The sequence below is a fragment of the Rhineura floridana genome, chromosome 11, assembly GCF_030035675.1.
Source record: "Rhineura floridana isolate rRhiFlo1 chromosome 11, rRhiFlo1.hap2, whole genome shotgun sequence".
NCBI classification, from domain to species: Eukaryota; Metazoa; Chordata; class Lepidosauria; order Squamata; family Rhineuridae; genus Rhineura; species Rhineura floridana.
The window spans coordinates 950184-968845 of NC_084490.1; the positions used below are offsets into that span (position 1 = coordinate 950184).

The 18662-nt window shown below is 51.0% G+C and overlaps 1 protein-coding gene across 4 annotated transcripts in view; it reads right to left on the reverse strand.

Moving 5' to 3' along the window:
- The window catches only part of LRCH4 (leucine rich repeats and calponin homology domain containing 4), a 52877-nt gene that overhangs the window by 32810 nt on the left and 1405 nt on the right, over positions 1-18662 (reverse strand). Inside the window, exons 1-2 of one of the 4 annotated variants that reach the window (XM_061590850.1) lie at positions 8132-8263; positions 3811-3985 (exon numbers count right to left, since the gene is read on the reverse strand). The exons of 2 other annotated variants lie outside the window; for them this stretch is intronic. The gene's annotated coding sequence lies outside the window, so the exon portion shown is untranslated. Of the gene's footprint in view, positions 1-3810; positions 3986-8131; positions 8264-18662 lie in introns of those variants that run through there. One more of the 4 variants, XM_061590851.1, reaches the window with a different exon arrangement.

Genomic DNA, 18662 nt, shown 5'->3' on the forward strand with positions numbered 1-18662 from the left:
AAGTTGCATTACTGCCCAGAACTTCTGGAGGGCATCAGGTTGGCAAAGGCATTGAGGGCAGGGCCGTTGCTTAGGGGTAGAGGGTCTGCTCTGCAGGCAGAAGGTCACAGGTTCAATCCCCAACGGTATCTCCAGGCAGGGCTGGGAGACTGCCTAACTGACACCCTGGGCAGCCACTGCCAGTCCGTGTAGACAGTACTGAGCTAGATGGACCCCAATGGCCTGACTCCATGTAAGACAGCATCCCATGCCCCTATGCTCACCCTACCTTGCTTCCCTGGGGTAAACTTCTAGCTGCTTCCCAAGGTGCCTTGCCAGACCTCAGGCACAGAAGCCCAGGCCCTGGAGGCAGAATGTGGCCATTGTGTGGCTGCGCTCTCTCCCTCCCCCCCCCCGCAAATACCAGGGTCCCTCAGCAAGCCAAATATTAGCTCACAGCTTCTTCCCAATGGTGCCAGAAGAGGGGCTGGCACTCAAGTGGGACAGTCCGTCTGCAGCACCAAGGAGACCACAACGATCCAGGGCAGCTTTATCTCACACGCTTACTTAGAAAAAAAGACTTCTAAAAATGAAACTGGATTTTTAAAAATTCAGTTTAAACTAAGTGCCGCTTCTAAACTGAATCACAGTCAGTCAAGTCTGTCCAATTCTACACGTACCTCTTAAAGTACAAATTCATGGCCTCATCTGTCAGGCACAGTGAAAGCTTTTCAATGTTTTAAAAAAGAAGGGGGAAATAAAGAAAATAATAAAGGAGGAAATACAACTACTTAGATCAAGCACTGTAAATATGATTCAACAGGTCATGTGTTGAGCTTATTATTGCAGAAAGTTATACATGTGCCATACGTTGTTTTTTTTTTAATGTCAGCTTTATATTCCTTTGGAGGGTGCAATCCCTCACTGAAGTTCCTTCGGCTGAGGGGCTACAGCAAGAGTGGGGAGCCTCCAGTTCATGGGGCTGCATGCGGCCCTCCAAGCCTCTCTATGCGGCCCCATCCCCTCACGGCCCCCCTCTGCCCCCTCCTCAAAGTGCTTCTGCTTGGCGCAAGTGCAGCCCTGAATGGCCATTGCGCCTCTGGCTTGCCGGGGAGGGAGGGAGGGAAGGTGGAAGGAGACTGGGGTGTGCATGCACGAGGCCTCTGGTGTTTTGCAGGGCTAGAACACAGTAAACAGCCTGGAGCTGTCCAGAGGCGAGGGTCTCCCCCATCTTTGCTCCCAGCCCCACCTTCCACCCATGGGAGAATGTGACCCTTGGGCTGTAGGTCTCAGCAGAAGCCCCACTATGCCTGCAGAATGCCATCTCCACCAGCAACGTGCCAGATATGTTGGCACAACACTTCACCAGCCAGCCGTGGGCCCATGCGGCGTCCTCAGATCCCACGTCAACCCACAGCCACGCAACCATTAACCAGCACTTCCCGCCAGTCTGACCTGGCACAGGAACTTCACTCCCAACGGTGGGGTGAGCCCATGTCACCACACCACATCGTAGGACAGGGTTCAAGTCAGCACGTAAGGAAGCAGCCTTATACCAGGCCAGGCCACTGGGGTCCATCTAGCTCAGTACTATCTACACAGACTGGCAGCAGCTCTCTGGGGTTCCGCTACCAGTCCTACCTGGAGATGCTGCCATTGGGGATTGAACCCGGGACCTTCTGCATGCAAGGAGGGTGCTCTACCCACTGAGCTACGGAGCCTTCCTTGATGGGCTTAGCGGCCTCTCCTCTCTTGCTCAGGGAGATTCCCTGGACTGAGCAGGCCTCTCAGGGTGCACAGATGGAGTGGGGGGGCTGCCAGGGGGTGGAGAAGGATGGGGAGCAAATCTTGCTGGGATGCTGCCTGGCAGAGCTGGCCTATCAGGCGATGTGGAAGGAGGGTGCCTGGCCAGGGGCTGCTGGCCCATGGAAGAAACGGCACATCCCACCAGTGATGGAATGACTGCCCGCCCTTACATCCTCTCCTGCACAGGAGCAAAAATACAGACTGGATGTAGGAAGGACGGAGAGGTGTAAGATGCCCTTTCTGTATGATTTTTAATTTATTTATTTTATTTATTGCATTTATATACCACCCCATAGCCGAAGCTCTCTGGGCAGTTTACAATAACTAAAAACATTATAAACAAATATACAAATTTAAAAACACATCTTTTAAAAACAATTTAAAACACAATTTAAAACAATTTAATGCTTGTTCTCTGAAGTTGAAATAAGAGCACGAGAAGAGCCTGCTGGATCCGGCCAAAGGGGGCTCTTCTAGTCCAGCATCCTATTCTCACAGTAGCCAACCAGATGCCCACTGGAAATAAGCCTGTATGGAAATTTACTCCCCATAACTACTTGATCCTGGGAATCAGTCTGAACGGGTAGATCAGCCTCCCACACCCGCCTTTCGTCCCTCCGCATCCCCATAGCCTTGTCAATTAAAACATATATTGAGGATACCAAACTGTTATCCGTATCATCTGTTAGCCTAACTAATATTTCAAAAGGGGTCAGAGTTCTGGCAGCCTGTTAACTTGTGAAAGTCGGATGAAGTTGTCCACCTGGTGCCATGCCAGCCATGAGACTCCTAAATCATCCCGCCGTTGGTTTCTACAAAGATTTCTGGGGAGTAGCTGGCTGGGCCACAGAATATAAATCCCTAAGAGTAAAGAATCCCAGATCCTTGAATTTCCAAACATCAAAAAACGTACTCTTGTAGTTGAACTCTGGGTGACAAAATAAAGGCAATAACGGAGAACTCCCTGGGAGTAAAACGTTCCTTTCTCCTCAGCAAGACTTGTAGGGCTGCTTGAAGCGTGGCATTGCCATATGGCAGCCCCAAGCGCAACAGGAACAGCCGACATTTTGCATACTCAAGTGCCCTGGATTCGAACCACAGACCAACCCAAAACTGGAGAGAGCCTCCCTGCGCCACACGCACGCACACACTCCCGAGGTGTCTGGCAGGAGCACTGCACGGATCAATCGCTTGGCTCCTGCATGGGCCAGAAGCCCCTTTTGGGTTGAAGGGGATGCATAAATAAAGGCAAAGAGGCTTACGCTAGAGAAGAAAAGGAGACCCGGCGGTGAGGGAGAGAAAAGGAGGATAACTGGGCTTCACGCCTACAAAGGGAGGGGCCGCATTGGGTCTTCCCAGCAGCCAAGACTGAAAGGCCAGGCACGTCACACAGCTTATTAGCACTGGGGCGGAGGGAGAGGGGGAGAATCAGTGGGGGTTGCCGTCCACAGTCCACACGTGCAAGGCTGGGCAGCCCCTCATCCCTTGCAAGTAGCAGGAGGCTTGGGGTCCTTGAAAGACCCTGGACTGGCAGCAGAGACACTCCAGCATGAATCCATCCAGCATTCGACCACACAAACTCTTGATGTGCAGTGAAGCACCTGTGCGGGAGGGTATGCGAGAAGAGCCTCCTTGGCTGCATCTCCCCTTCCACACACTCTCCAGCATGGCAGGCTAGCAGAGGTCAGCTCTCTGGCAGCTGCATCCTTAGTTACAAGCCTGTGGGTTTGTTTCCAGGAACTCAAACTGCCGGGTGGTTGTGGCATCTCAGTCTCAGAAAGAGAGACAGAGAGAGAGAGACAGACACACACACACACCCTAACCTGTGGAGACAGACGCCTTGGAATGTGTGTCCTGGGCAACTATGCCTGGGCTTAGCTGTGGCATCAGCAGAAATAGCTGAAGCCACAGGTGGTGAGCAGGGAAGAGCTGGCGCTCTCCCTCTCTCCCTCTCCCTCTCCCTCCCCCCTCTCTCCCCCCCCTCTCTCTCTCCCCACCTCCCACCCCCACCTAATTCACAGTTACCTGTAATGCAACTTCCTTGAGCAGAGCATTTTGGGAAGGGGGGGTGATCCAGCCAACTGATCCCAATAGACAGGGTGGCAGGTCAACGGAGAAACGTGTGTCTGCACTGGGTAGTACAGAACCATTATTCAGGGTTAAATCCTCATCCCCAAAAGGTCCAAGTGGTCAATAATCCCTTGGAAAAAAGGCATCGAACATCATTTACCCAAGCTTGCTCTGGATGCTAAAAACACTTTAAAACATCATAAAAACAGATTTTAAAATACATTAAAACAAAACATTAAAAACATTTTTTTAAAAGCTTTAAAAAATCTTTTTAAAGGGTTAAAACATTATTAAAAACATATCTTGGGATTCATGTAATCACTGAAACAATACAAATGATAACGCAATTTAACAAAACAGAGGTTTAATTTCTGTTGCAAAAATGTTTTGGCTTCCGCCTTTGTCAGCTGCTCTGGTGAAAATAAGAGGACGTTAAACTGTGAAACTGCCACCTTGGGAACAGCACCCTCTCATTTTCATCAGAGCAGCTGACAAAGGCGGGAGCCAAAACATTTTTTGCAACAGAAATTAAACCTGTTTTGTTAATCGTGCATACACACACAATCATCATGACCCCCAAGCATGACAGACGCCAATCTTCCCAGGTGCCCTCTAAGGTTTGAACAACTCCTCCCATTGGCCTCAGCATCACACAGCCACACTGGAGTTGTAGTCCAAGCCAACTGGAGGGCACCTGGTTTATTAAGGCTGACTTTAGGCCTCCTGCTTCCAATAAGAGTGCTTGGCCTTTGGCAAACCTCCAAGGGGAGAAGAGTTCTCAAACGGTGGCACACAACCACGGCCAGCAAACATAGTGCAACAGACACCACAAGGTGAAGAGGGGAGAGAAGATTCAGATCCCTCTGAAGCCTTGGTGATGGTGGTGGAGGGAGGAGGAGGAGGAGGGGAGCATGTCACAGTGAGCATGTTTCATCATTTCCTCTGGAGAAGATGCCCAGGCACTCAACAGTGGTCTGTCCAGGGCACCTCTGTTGACCTAACTGCGCCTCCATTACCTCAAATGTGAGAGGCACTGGTTAGAGCACTACAGCCACTCAGCACCCACGAGGCTCACTGGGTGGCCACGGGCAGCACACTAGCCTCCCTCACACGGCTGCTGTGAGGATGAGAAAGAACAGCCCTCTGTGCGCGCCCCTCCAAAGGCCTTAGAGGAAAGCCAGGATGTAAATATGCCTTGATAAAGCCACACGCCTTAGCTCGGGGCCTTCCTCCACCACAGAAAGTGCAAGATTGCACCACTCAGCCCTCCGGACAGCCACCCCATCAGCCGGGCTGTTGTGCAAGTCAGTCGACTTCCCTTTGCACAGCAGAGGCCCTTCCTCACCCGCCATTACAGCAAGCGCTGGCCAAGACACTCTACACCACAGAATATTTGTGTATGTACACACAGAGGTTTGGGTGGTGCATTTGACACAGAGGGAAACTCAAGCCTGTTAATCCAATTAGGGCCAGAAGCGGGTTGCGCAGTCCCTGCCCATTCCTTCCTCCTCTCCTCTCCCCCCCACCTCCAAGTGCTGGCCTTGGTCCTTGGCAAGGCCCCTCCCCACCTCTCATCTTACTGACTGAGAGTCATGGGGAGGTTAGGAATCGCAGTAAAGGCTGGCAGTAAAGGCTGGAGCCGGAGAGAAACAACTTTCCCTGGGGCAGCTCACGCAGGAGCACAAAAGGCTTCCAGCGGGGCCAAGGCAGAAGGAAAGGCCCTCCAAGAGGCAGAAGCACCTACCAAAGACCTCCCAGCACAGCATTCTTCATGTTTAAAAAAAGGGGAGGGGGTCCTGCTTCACTGAGAGCGCTGGGCAGGGCTGGAAAGAAGCAAACAGTACTTAGCAACATGAAGCCAACCACCGCCCCCTGCACAGGCTGGATGCTTAAGTGGTGCTGGCTTCTCCAAATGGGTACATGATGGCCCCTCTGTCCTCAGAGTGTGGGGCTTAGTCAGCTGCTCTGGAAATGTGTCCTTCCCCCCACTCCAAGCAACAGCAGCCTCACAGCCCCCAAAGGCCCAAGCCCTCCCCCGGGCCGGCCGACCCAGCCAAGACAGGGTTCCCTAACGCCACTTCCAGGCCTCTCCTGCAGCCAAAGGGCAAGGCTGGCCTCAGGACGAAGGGGGGCAACGGACTCCTGGATGGGGCAGAATGCAGTACAAATTGTATTGTGTTTATTGTGTGTTGTTTTATTGATATATGTGTATATGTAATGTGTACTGGTGTTCTTTTGTAAGCCGCCTTCAGGGCCTTTTGGCCGGATAGAAATATTAAAATGAAAATATAATCAAAACAGCACCCTGGTGTTAAAAGGTGACACCCTCTTCCAGACCCAGCACTTCCTGCTGGCATCCACCGTCTTAGGAACCAGCAGTGGATTTTCAGGTGGGGGCCTGCCCCCCCCCCCAGTCCTGCCTCAGTGCTAGAAAAAAGGCTTCCCATACTCTTGGGAGTATCAGCACAAAGGCTGCAGGAGCCGGGTAGACAGCCGGTGTTTTTCCCCTCAGCCCTGATGATCAGCCTCAGTTCCTCCATCTGCAAAATGGGAGCGACAACGGCCTGTCCCGAGGTACTTAAAGAGAGAAAGGCGTGGGGGTGGGACGACGGGATGGGTCTCCCAGCTCAGAGACCACCTCTCTGTTTGGAGAGCCACACTCACACTGCCCCCTCAAGACACAGGGTCCCCAACTGCATGAACTGTGACCCCATTTCTATGGCTTCACAGCAGTACCCTTTGTGGAGGCTGGAGGCACATGGGGAAAGAGGAGGAACAGCTTTCACAACACCCCACCTTCCCCAGGTATGCAACTGCTCTGAGCCCAAGGCTCACCTATCACTCCGTTTCTCCAAGGGAAGCGTGTTTTATGAAGCAACAAAATGGGTTTACAGCCCAGCCTGGCCGCACAGCAGGACACCCGAGAGCACTGAGAAAAGGCCTCCTTTGTACGCATGGCTGGCTCACACAGGCCCAGCAGCACCGCCATCACCAGCTCCCCCACCCTGACAGAGTTGCCATCCTTCCTGTTTAAGAGCACAACAAGGCTTTGCAAAGAATCTGCAATAAAGCGTGCCTGGGGAGGGAGAGAACTATAAATTACCCGGCTGGGAAATCCACCCTAACGTTCATGTCTCTGACTCTGATGTAACACTTGGCTGCACCTACGAAGTCTGAAAAACAGCAAGTTTCAAACCAAGCAGCTGGTTAAGAGGGGCTATAGTTTGGGGGTACAAAGCATACTTTGCTTCCAGAAAGTTCCAGGTGCCACCCTGGAAGTCTCCGGCTAAATAAAGGTCAGCAAGTGGTGGGAAAGAGGCTTCTCTGCCCCGGGGGCAGACTATCCTGGGCTGAGGAATCGGTGCACGGTCTGGCTCTGTAGTCTAAAGTGGCTTCCTAACTGGAGCACCCCTGAATGCCAGGGGGCTTGCAGCCGGGAGGGGCCACCAGGGACTCGTTCTGCAGCCAAGTGCTGGCCCCAGCCACACACCCCTTGCGGTACTGCCAACAATATGTAAAACTGCAGTTATCCTGAAACAGAAGATAGAGATAAAGATCACTGGAGAGAAACAAATGGAGCCCGGCAGAAGGAAGGGAGGCCCTTCCCCTGAACCACTACCTGGCAGCCACAGGAGTCCCACCGTCCTTGGCCAGGAAATTCAAGGGCAGCCCTTCCCTTCTGCCCCAGCCCCAGTGCAGCAGCCCTCCCCCCACCCCCAGAACAAGCTCTGGGGCAGCATCAGGCTTGGGCGGCAGCCGCCATCGCACCCTCACGCTCGTTGTTTGGCCCGGGTCAGTCTGCAGCAGAGACAGACCCCTCCACACCCCCAGAAATCCCCATGAGGGTTGAGGCACTGGGGGGGGGAATGGTTGATGCTGCTCTCAGGCTAGAGACTGGGCGTTGAGCTCAGTATCATCTACGCTGACCGGCTCCAATGGTGCTCCTGGTTTCCAGGCAGGGGCATTCCCAGCCCCACACAGGGGAGTGCACCTGGGGTTTCTGCATACAAGGAGACTGAGCTACGACCCTCCCCAGAGTCACCCCCCTTTTGAAAACGGCTCAATGAAAGGGGCTGTGGCTCCATCAGAGGTAGGCTTCCTCTCTCCTTCCTCCCCCCCCCCAGGCGGGGCTCAGAAGTGTACAAGGACCAACTACTCCAAGGTCAAGAGAAACTAGACAGCTCTGGGGGGGGCAGAAGAGAGTATGCCTTTACCTCCTCCTGCTGTCACCCTTCGCACTGGGGGCAGCTCCCCCCACCAAGGTCTTCTCACTGACCTTCACATCAACTTTAGTTGGAGCACAACTCTGCGTGACAAGGTCCCCACCCCACCCGGAGTGCAAGTGGGGCTCCTGAGCGTGCCATCATCCACCCGGCTGCTGGAATGAAAAGGAGAGACAGCTGTTCTCTGCAGCCAACAGAAGCAGGGGAGCCCCCCCTCGCTGCCGCCATTGTCTTGCCTGACAGCTGGACTGATTACAGGAGGGAGGGCCGGGGTGGAGGGTGGGGGACACATGCTCAGAGGGGGAGGGCCCAGCACAAAATGGCAGAGCCACTCCCAGGACCAGAAAGAGAACTCAGCAGGGTGCTTCATTCACAGAAGTGCAAACTGGGCCCACACAAAAAAGGAGAAGACACAAGTGGCACTAGACAGACGGGGGGGGGGGTTAGCTTCCATTTATAGAGATCAGGTTCCTGGACGAGCGACTTGAGGCAGGGAGCCATTTACACCGAGGCACTCTGCACCACTCCTCCTTCGCCAGAGAAGCAAAGAGGCATTTCGAGCCTCAACAGACCAGCTTAAGTGGGCGCTTGCTGAGCGGCGGGGAAGGGAGAAAGAGATATCGGGTATGGCCAGTGGGTCCGCGTGTCTGAAGTCTGCCACATACAATGTCTGGACCCGTTTCCCAGTGTCATCCTGAGATGAGTCTCAACTTGGCCACCCCGGCTTCCTTCAGCCTCAGAAAGTGAAGCCAGCGAAAGGAGAGTCACCTCTGCGTGGCAGGAGCAAGGACCCACAATCCACCTCCCTTCCACCCCAGCTTAAGAGAATAAGACAAGCCCTGCAGCGGCTGGATCAGGCCTGGGGGGAGGGCAGCTCTGGCTGCCGCCCAGTTGGCATTGCCTAGAGACAAGGCCTTCTTGGTGGTGGTTCCCCGTTTCTGGAATGCCCTCCCTAGTGAAGTGCACCTGTCTCCCTCATTGAGTTTCAGGAAAAATGTAAAAACATTCCTGTTTACCCAGGCATTAGAGACACTGGGCGTGGCAAATATGAAATTAATAACTGTGAGGTATGCAATTGCTTTTAAGTGTTTTTAGATGTTCTCAATATTTTTAAATGTTTTAAATATGTTTTTATTTTATTTATTTATTATTTATTACATTTATAACCCGCCTTTCTTTTCATCATAGAAACCCAAGGCGGCTTACGTATGGCTCCCAGGTGGTCTCCCATCCAGGCACTGACCAGACCTGACCCTGCTTAGCTTTAGCAGAGTGCTAGCCTCACATGTCTCTACTGTTTTAGCATCTTGCTGTTTGCTGCCCTGGGTTCCTCTGGGAGGAAGGGGAGAATATAAATGTAATAAATAAGTCTAGCCCTGCATCCTGTTCTCACAGGGGCCAACCAGATGTCCCAAAGGAAATCCCACAAGCAGCAGGACCTGAACGCAACAGCAACTACGATTCCCAGCAACTGGTATTCAGTATTCACTGCCTCCAACAGTGGAGATGCTTCAAGTGACTATAGAGACTAGCAGGGGTCAGACTGGTGGGGTCTGATTTGTTCTTCCCCCCACCCAAAAAAAACCCTGAAATCCACACCACAACACACACACACACCACGCCACACCACAACACACACGAACAAAGCCTGAGCCCAGGAATTTATTTTTTACTACCAGAACTGAGTGGAGCTCACCATCCTTCCACACAAAAAAGTTTCTTCATTTCAGCAGCATAGTTGGGAGAGGAGGCATTTTCTCACTCCTATCGTTGAACGCGGGCAAGTCAGAAACCGCCCTTGCAGATCCAGTGCAAAGAGATCTATTCCTCTGTGGGGACGGGGCTCAAAACCTCGATGTAACCCCTCTCTGAGACCTGGCCATGGAAGCAAACTCCCTGAAGCAGCGCTCGGGGCAACACAAAACATGCTGTGGATAATATCTAATGGTCTCTAGGCATCATGGAGGAGTCACTGGGTGCCACACTTCTCCAGAGGCGGCTGCATTTCATCTGGGAAGAACAGCTGAAGACTCAAAAACTCTCCTAGATAGGCACGAAGAACAGGCGGTATAGAATCATAGAATAGTAGAGTTGGAAGGGGCCTATAAGGCCATCAAGTCCAACCCCCTGCTCAATGCAGGAATCCAACACCCCAATGGGAGCCACTGCTGGGCTGTTCCTTCACCCCCACTCCGGGGAGCTGTTGTTGGACCACTGGCCAGGCTGGCTGTGGGGCTGAGAGTCCAACAAAATCAGGGGGGCACACGCTCCCCACCCCCGAACGAGAGAGACTGAGCCATGGCCAACAACAGAATTCCCAACCACAGGCATTTTGGGCTTCAAGGGTCCAAGACAGGCAAAAAGAGGGATTCCAATTCTCACACACAAACACACACCCTGTTGTCCCAGGCCCCTCATTCCAGCTGTCCCACAGGGAGAGACACAGCTGCGAGAGGCCCCGAGTCTTTAGCACTTTCTCACAGCAGGCGTGGATGCCATCCCCTTTGGCCAAGGAGAGGGGCAAGGCTCTGCAGTCTCCCTTCCAGCCTCAGAGCTTCAGGCCCAAGCCTCCCCCTTGTTTCGGGAATCACTAGCAGGAAAGCAGCAGCAGCGATAGCCAAGGAGGCGTCTTCGCCACACGCAGCCTCCACTGAGCTAAAAGAGGATGGTGCCTGGTGCAGGAGTGGATCTGTGGAGCAAGTTCTCTACAGAACACTGCACACACCCCAAGCCAAACTTTTTGGCTCCTCAAGACCCTCTCAATTTTGGCAGCAGTGGCAAAAAGGGGGGATTTAAAATAGACACAGTACTGGGTTGGGCGGAGAGTCCAACACACAGATTGCGATGCAAGGTGGCCCCTCCCAGTCATTGATCATACAATGAGCAGGGAGAAGGCGATATCCCTCTCTGCAGCTGATCAGCAGAAATCAGCTGGGAAGGGGGCTGAGCATGAGAGCATGAGGGGAGTCTGTGCCCACTTTTGGACACCCACCCCACTGACATGCAACCTCCAGAGGGTTCGCCAAGGGCTGGCCACCTCTGTCCTAGAGGCAGCAGCTTACCAGAAACGGCTTGGGTAGATAAGGAGCTTCACTGTTTTGGCAGAATCAACATGAAGGGGACAGAAATTGTTCTAATTTTTGTTCAGCTACCCTTGGGCAGCTTCGCCAGCTACTCTGGAGTGCAGATGGATTCCTGGAACAGTCACTCAGTGCCTGCTCTTGGAGCAAGCTGGCTCCCACAGCCATGCAGGCAATCTGGAGGGTGCCAGAGGCACTGCCAAGTCCCATGCAACGGGGGGGGGGCAGGCCTAGAAAGAGGTGATGGAAGCCCATTAGGCCAGTGTTAACAACCTGTTCTGCTCCAATGATGGGAGACAGAATGGTAAATTACTGAAAGATATTTAATTAAAAAAAGGGAGATTTTAATTTTATCTATTTATAAAAATATTTGTATAGCACTATTCATTAAAAAGAATAAAAAGTTTACAACAATCACACATATACAACAAAAATTATGTAAAAAATTAAAGCCAGAGATCAGCTCACTATTACCAAAAGGTATTTCCAGTCCCTAGCGAAGAACAGACCTGTGACCAACAGACCAGCAAGTATGAAAACAGCAGAAACTCTCCAGATGCCACATATAGATGGAATCAGAGCAGTCCACAAGGTCCGTCATGCCTTTTGTTGTTGTTGTTGTTGTTATGTGCCCTCAAGTCGATTATGACTTATGGCGACCCTATGAATCAGTGACCTCCAAGAGCATCTGCCCTTTGTTCTTCCCAGTAGCTTGGTGAGTGCCTTCTGCCCTGGGGGTCTCATCCTCCAGCACTATCTCGTGTTGCATTTTGGATACTCTGTTCATAGGGTTTTTGTGGTAAGAGGTATTCAGAGGTGGTTTACCATTGCCTCCCTCTGAGTGTGGATGCCTCTTAGTCTGGTGTCTCAGCTTTGACCATTCCACCTTGGGTGCCCCTGCTAGGAGTCTAGCCTCTTGCTCTAGACTCCTGACGGCATTGCTCTCAGCTTCTTCAACACTCTCAAACCCCCTCACCATGTTAATTTGGGGTTTTTTTATTTTTAATTTATCCTGAGGACTTCAGTCAGCAGGTAGAACTCTAAGGCGGCTTTGTCAACAGTTACTTGCCAATGGCAAGTAAGAATGATCTCCAATAAATCAAGGCAGGGAAGAGTTTGCAAACTAGAGCTGGCTGGTGGCCGCTCTCCACACACACCCACACACCAAAATAGGTTGCTGATGTGCCCCCAGTGACTAACACTGGTAAGTATGCCAGTAAAGTTCTCTTTCATGACAGCATCTGTTGGTAACTAAATTTGCAAGTCTATCTTAAAACATTTCCAAAAGACACAGAACTCCCAGGCTGAAAGGAAGCCAATGGCCACCTAAATCAGGCCCCTGATGCAAAATAGGATTACCTACTACCACAAGCACCCCACCACCAGACAACTCAGTTCCCTGCACACAGGCGGCCAGCCTGCCTCTCTCTGCTCTGGTCTGGGAACAAGTACACAAAAAAATCTCAGGAAGATCCGGACAGCAGAACCAAGCACAGCTTCCACAGGCTGGCGGGTATGGGGGGGGGAAGGAGAGGGGCATGGTGGGACCACAAGCACAACTCCAAGGCTGCTGTGAAACTTAAGCCTCCAGGGATCACCTGGGCCTCACGGGCTAGCTCAATATTTCCCTTTAAAAGTCAGCCTGGGGAGCAACTTACAGCATGCTGAAAATATGCAAGGCTCTTTCCATTTTGCACAGGGCATGCCAAGCTTGCTCCAGGGAACTGGCATCCCAGGGTCCAGCTGGGCAATTGGCTGGCCATCCACCCATCCATATCCCCGCCACTCTCTCTCGAGCTGTTCCCACACACAAGAAAAGTTCACTCCAGTACTAAGGAGATGGAAGTTACGGACTTGGAAAGAGTGTCCAGTCTGAAGCTGCACAAAACAGAGTCGCTGCTGGCTCAGACCATGACGAGACCAAGTCTTCATCCACCAGCCTGCAAACCCAGATGATCCATTGAATGTTTTGATTCCTTCTGCTTTCTATTCTACTGAAGGCTAACAGCATTCACATACCTGAAGACGGCCTTTTATGAAACAACAGACATGTGCAAAAGCAGGTCCAGAGAAATGGCTCCAGGTTTGCAAAGCTGCCATCACGTGCCAGAATGTGGGCACAAAGGGCTCAAGTTTTATAGAACAGCAAACCTGATCTGCAAACTGCTGCTCTATCTATGTTCCACTTTGCTGGGGGGATCAGAGCAAGCCGGTAGGCCTTAGCAGGAATGCACCACAGCAGGTTAATCTGCGGCACAGCATGGCAGAAGGGTGAGGAGCTGGGTCTCTCAGTCCAGAACTCTCTGTAGTCAGTTTTTCCACAAGACAGTCACCACCGGCATGATTTCTCTGTGTGAGCCAGCTGGTCCTGGCCTTAAAGCAGCCTCTGTCAATAGTGCTGGCCAGGGCTGATGGGAATTGTAGTCCAAAATCTCTGGGGGTCACCAGGATGGCAAAGGCTGCCTTCAAGGATCCCATCAATTCAAAGCCTAACATGGGACAGGCAATTCTGGCTGGGCTACAACTGCACCTTTTTGGCCCATGAGCAAAACTGGAGATAGGGCAATCAAGGCCAAGGCCCAGAGTAACTTTGCAGGTTTATCCAGCGAAAGCATCTTCCGGCATCCATCTGCAAAACACCCACCCCCTAAGCAAAGTTTTCAAGGGTTACTTTCCCAGTTCAAATTATTCATATGCATTATCTACCATGCGTGTGCACGGACACCCCGACACACACACACACAAACTAACACCATTCTGTGACACACAGCGTCACAATTCAGATATTGCACCAAACCATGATTAAGTAAGCTATTGTACTACATCTTAATGTGATACCCGTACTGACAAAACTTGGTTTCCAATTGGCCAGCAACCCAGAACTGGAAATTATGAAGTGGATTTGCACGCCATGTTTGTGCTAAGAGTGGTTTGGGATGAACTGACAAACCATCGTGAACAGCCACTGCTCCTCCTCCTTTGGAGACCAACATACCCAGAGACTGAGCAGGCAAAGGGAAATCAGAGCAGTCCATGGCAGCCTTTGTGCGCCTGGGAGCTCAAACAATGGTTTAGGGTAATATCTGAACTCACCCTGTGTATGTCAAGAAGAGCACAATCTTTTGCTGGGCTCTTAAAGGAAAAAATGTTGCCCTTTACTCATGAAGAGCCAAGCCATGACCCAGCATGATCCACAGTAGAAGCAATCTCTCTCGGAGCCGCCCTCTCCCTCCTGCCCCCCACACACACAACCAAGAGCGGTGAGTCCAGGTTTCCATGCAAGCCCTCACCTCTGTACCCCAAAAACCAGGGAAGATGCCTCACAGCTCCTGTCTCTCACCTCCTAGCAAACACAAGTAATAAGACATGAAGACTGCAATTACCTGGGAATAAGCCCCACTGAACTCACTGGGACTTACATCTGGTAGATGTGGGCAAGATTGCGATGTAAATTTCAGATGAAAATATGATTAGAATGGCTGTAATAGATGCATTCCCACCCCAAAAACCCCTGCAAAGGTCATGCACTCCACTTCTGGAGGGATTAAGTCTGCAGTTCTTCTGTGCTTGTGGCTGGATGAGAAGAGGTGGCCACTCCACAACCACATGATCTAATCAGAAAGGAGGGGAGAGGCGACCTCTGAAAAGGGCATGCTACCATGCGATTTCTGACCACCACAAGGAAAGACGTTTTCGCTCTCAAGCCACTTATGCTGAACAAAAAAGGCAGCAGTCCCTGGCACAATGGCATCTTCATTGCCCTTTGGAATGCACTGCCACAAGACGCAGCAATGGATTAGATGGATTTCAAAGAGAATTAGGCAAACTAAAAAGAGAAGCCTGTCCACGTGTATTAGGTAGGATGGCCAAGCAGAACTTCCATGTTCAAAGACAACATACTAGACGCTGCAAGATATGTGCGTGGATGCGTTTACAATGTGCAGAGGCTGCCGCTTGCACCTCTCACTTGTGGGCTTCCCAGAACTGTTTGGCTGGCCACTGTGGGAAACAGGATGCATGCCTTGATGGACCCTTCACCTTACGAGCACCCCAGGGGGAAAGGGCAGGGAAATCACCCAACAGTCAGCTTCATATCAACGCAGCACTGGCCAAGGGCAACCCCCAGAAGTCATTTCAGCGGCAAGCCAGCCTTAGACTGCCACAGCAAACACACTGCGCAGCCTCAGCTGACTCACCCCTCGCAAGGAAGAAGCACCCTTGCTCTCTATCTGCCGCCCCCCCAGCAGCACTCGCCAGGATCTTCCTTGGCAAGCAAGCCAGCCTTTGGATCACAGGAGGCATCCTGCACTCCAAATGCCAGAAGCATTTTGGGGGGGAGGGGGGAAAAGAAGCCAGCTGTCTGCAGCAACAGCTACACATTCGCGGAACTGCAGAAGTCTGCAAGGAACATATGCAAAGCAGCACAGGAAGAGAGACTGCAACACCCAAATGAAGGCTCCTCTCCCTTCAGAGTCTGTTAGTGCTGCAAGTGTCAGTCTTACAATCAGAAGCCCCACCCAGAGCTCCCTGGTCCAAGAACAACTGATAAGCTTAGGCAGAGTGTCAGAAAAAAATATTAACTCGTAAAAGATTGCTCCTAATAAAAGAGGAGATTCAACTGAAGCCCCCGTGGAAGACAACAGATTGTCTAAACTGATTTTGAAAAGCTCTCCTTATGCAAAGCCAAGGCCATCCGTTTGAGAATGAATGTCAGCAGAAGCTTCTCTCTCTCTCCCTCCCCCAATTTTCACAAAGAGGTGCCTAACAAGAACTCTGCTTCTGTAAGATACAGAGATTCTCCTAAAATACAAACAAATACGCCCATTTCCTTCACCAGAAACCTCGCCCTCAAGGTGAAGGAAGTAGACTGTCTTGGCAGACATATGCCACACACACACACACGCACACACTCTGAACTCTTTCTACTACTTCCATTGGTCCTGGCAAGGCAGGGATGGGGAACCCGTGGCCCTCCAAATGTTGTCGGATTACAACTTCCACCTTCACCTCCCACTGCCAGCCAGCCAGCCATGTTGGCTGAGGCGGATGGGAGATGGAGTCCAACACCTGAAAGGCCACAGGTTCCCCCCTTGTGGTAAGGCAGCTTAACCCTCAAGCACCCAACTACAAATCCCGGCAGCTGTGTGTAGCATCACATTTCCAGATGTTGCCCAGTTCCCCACTTGACTTTGGGCACCTTGGTACCCAGGTTATTCCAGCTGTAAACTCCCCATTCCTGCAGCTGGAGTGGTTCTGACCTCTGGGAATTTTGCACACCTCTGACCAACAATCAAAATCAATAAACAATGGAGTGGAAGAGGGAGCACTATCTCCCAAAACAGCCTTCCCTCTCCTTGCAGTCCCTGGAGCAAGAGTCATGCCCACCAGCCCTTGTATCACATGGGAATGGCAGCCACTCAGAGGTATAGCAGCCACTTTGCATGCAGAAGGTCCCAGGTTCAACCCCCACTGGCATCTCCAGGTAGGGCTGTGAGAGACCCCGTGCCTGAAAACTTGGAGAGCTGCTCTCAGTCAGTGGAGGTAATACTGAGGTAGGATGAACCAATAGTCTTAGTCAAGGCTGTGGAGTCAGTACGCCAAACCTTTGACTCCGACTCCTCTATTTTTCTACTGTCCCACTCCAACTCCACCCAAAATTGCTTCCAACTCCACAGCCCTGGAAAGGGCTGTAAATGTCTTTTTAAATTGGAAGCTCTCATAGGAGCATTTTTATCGCTGCCTGAATATGCGCTGATCTTGGCATCACAGCATTTGTCTTCATCTGGGTCCTGTGTCATACACTGACACACAAAATGTTTTCCATCTTGAGTTATGGTGAAATGCTCAACTACAGCTGACTTCATGGGAAGCTTCTTTGACATTGTGAATTTATATTTTAAAAAATTTGTCAATCAAAATTTATTTTGAAGCCAGAGTCGGTACATTTCTACCAACTCCGACTCCACCCAAAATTGCTTCTGACTCCGACTCCACAGCCCTGGTCTTAGTACAAGGCAGCTCTCTGTGTGTCGTTCTGTGTATGCCACATTGTCTCTCTCACTCACACACGCACAACCCCCAGAGGGATGGGATCTCCTGCCTCTAAGCTACTTCCTAAAATTAGTATGGTTGGACATCTCCTTGAACTACAATTACTCTTGGATAGATTCCACCAGATTCCTCAACAACCTGCTCCGCAGCTGGACCACTGCTTGCCCTCTTGTGGTCTCATGGATCCTCCTGCTGCTGCAGCTACTAGGGTCCAGGCATCTTTTCCTCAGCAACAGCAGAGAACATTTGCACCTCTCTAGGAACCTTTGCAATTCTTCATCTCAGCTAAACAGACTTACAGAAGCTTCTAATGGGCTGGGAGGAAGGGCAGGATATAAATTTAATAAGTAAAGAAACAAATACCTAAACTTTAAAGCACATGTTCTCTGTACAAGCCCAACTAACTTTTAAGGACAGTGGCAAATTCACCACCCTCGCTATCCATTAGCCTAAAGGAGCGGGTTCGTAGTCTGGGAGTCTTTTTAGATCCTTCCCTGTCACTTGAGGTAGCCTTGGTGGCACGGAATGTGTTCTACCAACTTCGATTGGTAGCCCAACTACGTCCCTACCTGAGCAGGGAGGACCTCACATCAGTGGTACATGCTCTGGTAACCTCGCGATTGGATTACTGCAATGCGCTCTACGTAGGGCTGCCTCTGAAGACAGTCCGGAAGCTGCAGCTTGTGCAAAATGCGGCAGCCAGACTGATAACGTGGACCAAGCGGTCCGAACACATAACACCTGTTCTGGCCCGCTTGCACTGGCTTCCAATATGCTTCCGGGCCAGATTCAAGGTGCTGGTTTTAACCTATAAAGCCTTATATGGTGCGGGACCACAATACCTGCTGGAACGCCTCTCCCGATATGAACCTGCCCGTACACTACGTTCTACATCGAAGGCCCTCCTCCGAGTTCCGACTCATAGAGAAGCTCGGAGGGTGATAACTAGAACTAGGGCCTTCTCAGTGGTGGCCCCCGAACTCTGGAACAGTCTCCCTGATGAGGTGTGCTTGGCGCCGACATTACTGTCTTTCCGGCGCCAAGTCAAAACCTTCCTCTTTTCTGAGGCATTTTAATCTAACTTAATTTAGTTTTAATATGTGTTGTAATTGCTTTTAGTTTTCTTATTCTTTTACATTGTTGTTGTATTTTACTATAGAATTTTTGTATATTTTTGCACTTTGTTGTACACCGCCCAGAGAGCTATGCTAGTTGGGCGGTATAAAAATCTAATAAATAAAAAAATAAAAAAATAAATAAGTGAAATGCAACAGGTCCTCTTCTGCTGTGGCCCCTCTTCTAAGAAACATTGCCTAGAAATGCTCACCAAAGCCCCACTTTTTCAGGTAGGCCTTTCACAAGCTACTGTGATAACATGCTCCTGCTCTGAACACAGTTTTTTGTTTTTTATTTTTAAACCCTTGGGTGCACCAACTGGATCTAGCTCCAGAAT